We start from the raw sequence: 7,500 nt of genomic DNA, 5'->3' as shown, positions 1-7,500 counted from the left end.
TATAGTAACTTTCAGTCTATATTTAGTCAGAAGATGAACGAACCTTGCAATTCAATAATCATCCGAGTTGTCGTTCTAAAACAAAAGGTACTAATACCACGTTAAAAAAAAGATGAATGAAACGAAAAACCTTAACAAATATTACTGAGAGGGAGGGCCCATTCACACGAGTCATGAGCATATTGTTCTTATACCATTAACTCCCAATCAAACCGAATGCCTGGATAGATATAAGCCGATAGATGGACGAAAATCATATGCCAGACCACTGGAAGATCGCAAATGAGAATAATCGATGTTACTTAAGAGTCGAGAAGGGAATTTCCAGCCTTTGAATCAAGAGGTGATTTCTAGGCCAAAGCAGTTCAATAATTCTCTAAATTCCCGATTTTGGGAAAACGAAAGGAGGTTTCAGTCATGGAAGCAGATGCCAGTTTGTTTCTTAATGTATGAATGGAACTACGTAAAAGGATATATAAGTTAGAAATACGTTCCGATGCAGGGAAAAAGTATATTTTCATGTGGAATAATGCATGCGAATACGTACTGAATATTAAAAGCAAATGTTTGAAGATACCCACACACACACACACACACACAAAAGTACACACGAAAGCATACACATATGCACGCACAAACATACACGCATACATATATAATTATACATGTATGTGTGGTTATATAAATATATATATTATGTATACACATGAGCACGCACACAAACACACACACACCCATATTATATATATATATATATATATATATATATATATATATATGATATATAAATATATATATATATATATATATATATATATATATATATATATATATATATATATGTATATATATATACACATATACATATATATATATATATATATATATATATATATATATATATATATATATAGATATATATATATATACATCAACATAATTCCGTTGTTTAATTAGTCTTCGTTAATGAACCCCAAATACATAAGAATCTACAAACATAAACTACAGAAAAGCACATTCCACAACCATTACAGACCAGAACGGCACACTATCTTACTTAATATAATTATTATATAAAAATATCCAACAACAGAAATTGCCCCAAACGAAATATGTTCATCGAAGGGCAGCGTTGTTGTATTATTTTACCTTTAAAAATGCAGGAGGCATAATTAAGTGGAGGTATAATTAAGTACATCGTAAATTTAGCGTCCGCCTAATTACGACCTTCATTTAAAAACGATCTAAATTTAAGGTCCTTTTTCTCTCTTCTTCTCTGGTTATGATTTAATTCTGAAGTTTTCGTTCTCGCCCTGTGGTATTTTTCATTTGAACATCTCCGTATGCTTTCAGTTAATCCTACTCACACACTAATCACTTAGTTACTGATTAAATGGTCAATGCAAAGTTGATTCTCGTAATCTACTATGATAAATACCACTTTTCTTGAGCATTTCGGCACGTGGTAGACAAAAGCGAGAGTTAACCGAGGAAATAAGTAGCATAAGTAGTATTCAATCTCTCTCTCTCTCTCCTCTCTCTCTCTCTCGTCTCTCTCTCTTCTCTCTCATCTCTCTTCTCTCTATATATATATATATATATATATATATATATATATATATATATATATATATATATATATATATAGCTATTTATTGTGGCCCTACGACCATTATCATCATTTTCGACACGGAAGACTGTGCCCATTATTATTATTATTATTATTATTATTATTATTATTATTATTATTATTATTATTATTATTATTAAATTATTATTATTATAAAACATAAGGTGAAAACTATTCACGCGGCACAAGCCCATCACCAAAAGAAGACAAGAAAGAAAGAAGAACATGAGGATGATATTCATGCTAAAGAACTGCACGCCATCCTGTCTAAGACGTCATACACAACACATGCTCCCAGGCTGGGAAGTGGTGATATATTATTGAGATAACAAATGGTACGAAGAGATATATGTATGTATGGGAAAGGCAGCTTAAGTTTTCTTTTTGTGTGAGTGATCGCTCCCGACAGCCAGAGAGATATATATGTATGTCTTCCGCGGATGATATATATATATATATATATATATATATATATATATATATATATATATATATATATATTATATATATGTATATATATATATATGTATGTATATATATATATATATATATATATATATATATATATATTATATAATATAGTATATATATTATATGTGGATGGAATGAGGTTTGTAATTTACATTTTAAATATAAATTTTTTTCTTTGAACACTTATGGGTTAAAAGGACATGCCCGGAGATGTGTCTAAGATGTGACACACACACATATATATTATAAATATATCCATGTATGTATATGTATATATGTATGTATATATATATGATATGTATATATATATATATATATATATATATATATATATATATATATATATATATATATATATAGTAATAGCCACAATGCCCTCATAACTTCTCAAATTGTGGCTATTACATTTACCTGTATCTGGTAAAAATGACCAGTAGATTCTACACACACACACACACACACACACACACACAAACTAACCAACTTTACTAACCAGAAGACTTGTCTGTTGACCACAATTCTCGCTAAAAAAAGAGAAATGCTTCTTGCTCTTCTACTGGCAGGTGTGATTCGAAAACTCGGATATCATCAGAGAGAGAATTCAATTCATGTCGTTGTTTTATTTTCGAATTTTTTTTTTTTTAAATAATTGAAAATTATTTCTACCAGAGTACAATTATGAAATCTATCTTTTCTTATTACAGTTATCGAGAGAGGTTTAAAATGTCCCCGTTTTTCTGTAAGTAAAAAAATAAACCGGGCGAAATATATACTAACCGACCCCTCCCCCTTTTTTTTAATCTTCCTCTGGTGCAGCGTCGTGTTCCTCGCCATCTGACACAAGGAAGGGGGAAATGGTCGGGGGAAAATACTAAACTCTTTACCAACACCCACAAGTGCCACCAGAGAACTTCTCCTATAAAAGGGGAGGGTGGTGGAATCTTTCCACTTCCTGTTTTTAAAGAGTCGTGTACAGCGGACACCGGAATTTCTCTCTTTATTATTTTAATTCTTAAAATTTTGCCCTCGAGTCTTGGTTTTAGAAATGCGTCTTAGTTTTGAAAAAATATTATACAGGATGTCCATAAAGTCCCAGTACCATACAAGCATTTATTGCTCAGAAACCATATAACATAGAGTAATGCAGATTTTTGTACAATGAAGTGCTCTGAATGTAAACTTGATGAAATGTAGAACATTCTACAAAAAACTGCATTACTCTATGTTATATGGTTTATGAGCAATAAATACTTGTAATGGTACTGGGACTTTATGGACAGACACCCTGTATGTTTACCTGAATTAAATTGTAATATTTATTAATCGGTGATTATGAAGATTCATATCAAATGAATCTTGTCTTGCTATGTTTTTTTTTAATATAATTTCTTTAACTATCAACCAATTCTGGGCCTGTAGATACTTGAAAGTATTTAACTTCTCTCTCTCTCTCTCTCTCTCTCTCTCTCTCTCTCTCTCTCTCTCTCTCTCTCTCTCTCTATCTCTCTTTTTTTTCCATATACCTTTTTCCTTTTGGACGGGGTAGCTGCAGTAGGTTGAGATCTGTTTACTAATTTTTTTTTTTAAGGAATTAAATACTTCTAGATATTTCCAGTAGTTGTATTGCTAAATTAAGATCAAACATTTCACAATCCTAAATGAGCAGACTGGTTTGTTTATAGCCTAATAAGTCCTTACACGTGGCTTGCTTTGTTTTTTGAAGATTGGATTCAAATACTTTTAGTTTTTAGAAGACTAATATAAATGCTAAAAAACCAACATTGCCATAAATAAAGGAGAATTTACTGTTTTGTAAATAAAGGTAAGAATCAAACGGTTTCTATAATCAAAACAAAACTTAATTTTTCCATTATATGCAGCACAAAATAAATAAATAAATAAATAAATAAATAAATAAATAAATAAACGAACGGTTTCTAATCAAAACAAAACTTAATTTTTCCATTAAATTCAGCACAAAATAAATAAATAAATAAATAAACAAATAAATAAATAAATTAATAGAAAAAATTTAAAAAAAGGAATGAACGGTTCCTATATTCAAAACAAAACTTAATTTTTCCATTATATGCAGGACAAAATAAATAGATAAACAAATAAATAAATAAATATATATAAAAAAAATAGAATACTGTGACAAACAAGACAGCTTGGGTACGTTTGCATGACCTTTTAAGACCCCGTTTAACGTCGCACTGTGAGTGCGACCTCTGGTATCAAAGGTGAGATTCAAAAAGGTTACCAGTGACTATTTACTGTCGCTGGCTAAAGGTGTGACATCAGTTGACCCTTTAAAAAAAAAATTTTTCTCCCTCTCCGGAGTCTGACGCTGCCAAGGAGAAAGTCAACAATGCCTTTAATAAATTGCGTACTGGTCATCCACCGGCTACATAGTTAATGGCATGACAATATCCTTCGAGGTGGACCTCGACGTTACTACAAGTGAAGCTGCCACCAACCCCATCCATAACCGAGTTCCCATCCCAGATCGGCAACGCTGAATATTTATACCTCTCGGCGCAGTTCGCTCCTACATTGTTTCCGTTTCCAGTTTCCAGTTTCCACACCTGTTGGGCGCTGCAATGGAGTCGTGATAGCCTCCCTACATTGTTTCCCGTTTCCAGTTTCCAGTTTCCACGCCTGTTGGACGCGGCAATGGAGTCGTGATAGCCTCCCTACATTATTTCCAGTTTCCAGTTTCCACACCTGTTGGACGCGGCAATGGTGAAAGCCTCCCCACAAAGATTAATAATGGTCTTAACTGTCTCTTCCTAAAGAGCTCAGCGTCTGGAGATGATAAACTGGAGGACTTATATTTCCAGAAAAAGCTATAAAGGTGTTTGTGGGGATTATACGGTTATGGAAAGCAACTCACGCCAAAGGGGTCGGAAGAACTGGAATTCCAGGGAATGGTAAGGGTCTTACCGATATGTTCATTGGTTGATTTATGAAAGATTACCTGGCGTCGCAACTGTTCAGGAAAGTTAGCATTGTATACTAAAAATCTCGAAATTTAATTACTTCAAAAAGAAATGCCCTATTGTGTATGGTTGTTATCGAAAAAGATAACAATATTTACAAGACCGAATTAAAAGTTGGAGTAGTATTATTCCTCATAAAACCAATAGCACCAACAAATCCTGTTTATTAGACAAAAATTCATAAACAATGTCAAGTATATTATCAATTTCCCCGAGAGAGAGAGAGAGAGAGGAGAGAGAGGAGAGAGAGAGAGAGAGAGAGAATATGGTTAAGTTGAAATGTCAGAGAAAGAAAGGGGAAAGAAAAACAGAAAAGAAGAGAGAAGTAGGTAAAAAAGAAACATTTTTTAGCTAAACTATGTCAAGTATATTATCAATTTCCCCGAGAGAGAGAGAGAGAGAGAGAGAGAGAGAGAGAGAGAGAGAGAGAGATAATGGAGGTTCTGGTTAAGTTAAAATATCAGAGAAAGATGGGAAAGAGAAACAGAAAAGAACAGAGAAATAGGTAAAATGAATGTTATTTTAGGACTACATTCATGATACTAGATTCTTATTTTAATAATGGGCTTCCCTGTGACTTTGGGATTTTGTCGAAAGTGCATCCTGACGTGACTGAGATAGACATTTACTCTCTCTCTGATGGAGTTTTAATCAAAATCTCTTCTCAGGTATCATAAAAAATGCATTTTCAATTAAGGCAATCTTACTGTCATGGGCGTTATGTCTGTCCGTCCGTCTGTCATTCAATCACGGCCAAACGGTTGGGACGATGGGCATGAAACTTGTCAGGGTTATAGCGGGGACCACGTACATGGATTATAATGGGGTTTCATCCTACCTACCCCCGATAGGGGTGGGGGTGAGAAGGGATTCCCTGAAACGGGGCTGGTTCTGCCCGTAGACTTAGTTACTATATACGAATTTATCATACATAATATCTGTATACAAATGTTTGCTAGTTATATGTAATTGGTGAGAGACGATGTCGGTGAAGTTCCATTTTTACAATATCTTTGTTTACAAATAACAATTTCTATGCTTCTTATGATTATTACAATTTAACTCCTACACACGTGCGACGCACACACACACACACACACATATATACGAGCTCTCACCTCCCATTCATGGTGATGTGATCTTTCTCCCAAATTATCTGTGGTCTGTGTCCGGACCTATTATATTCTAGGCCTTTTTTTAAAACATGTTTTTTTGTATTGTCTCTAAAAATATCAGCTTCGCAAACTAAGGCCATAGACTTAACCATAAAGAGATACGGAAGCTTAGCCTTACAAAATCCAAAAAACATGTATATAACATATATATATATATATATATATATATATATATATATATATATATATATATATATATATATATATAGTATATATATATATATATATATTATATATATATATATATATATATATATATACATATTATATAAATAAATGAATTCTTATCTCATCCCCGTGATTCATATACATGCATTAAGCTACAAATGTTCTTTAATATCCAGTTCGCTCAACCTCGGAATTAATATATTGTCATGAATGTTAACCGAAGGGGAATTTTTTAGTTGATAATAATTTTGTTCTCTCGTGGATTCGAACGAGCGCACAGAGGAAGAAATAAGGACTTCAGTGACGCTGGCTGAGTCGGTAACTTCACTGAAGTCCTGATTTCTCCTCTGTGCGCTGGTTCGAGTCCACGAGAGGGAGAAATTATTATCAGCTAAAAAAATTACCCTTCAATTAACATATATGAAAATATATTAATTCTTAGGTTTGAGCGAAACTGGATAAGCCAAGGGAAACATTTGGTACCTTAATGCATATGTATATATATATATATATATATAATATATATATAATATATATATATATATATATATACTATATATATATATATATCTATATATATATATTATATATATATATATATATATATATATATCTATATATATATATATATATAATATATATATATATATATATATGATCTTTAAAACAACATTTATTTCTACTACACCCATTTTCCTCCCTTTCCAAATTCTGTCCCCTCTCGAAATCTCGAAAATACAAGAGAAAAAAAAACATTTGTGTCCGGAGATTATCCTCCAAATTGGCATCACAAAAAGGTTAGACGTATTAAGGTCACTAGTAAAAATACCAGAGAGAATTCCTTGCAAGGATTTACTGGACTGCAATTCGACAAAACAAACTATATATATTTGTGTTTGACCAAAACTTTTAAATTAATTGTTTGCTATGTAATATTAAATATAAGAATTTGGGTACTTTGCAATTGGTACCACGTTACTTGCGTTGTTTTTTATTTATGTTCACGTTATATATTCTAACTTAAAATTCATTATCTAATATTGACCTTAATGCC

The sequence above is a fragment of the Macrobrachium nipponense genome, chromosome 3, assembly GCF_015104395.2.
Source record: "Macrobrachium nipponense isolate FS-2020 chromosome 3, ASM1510439v2, whole genome shotgun sequence".
In the NCBI taxonomy this organism is placed as follows: Eukaryota; Metazoa; Arthropoda; class Malacostraca; order Decapoda; family Palaemonidae; genus Macrobrachium; species Macrobrachium nipponense.
Note: the sequence above shows the minus strand (reverse complement) of the source record.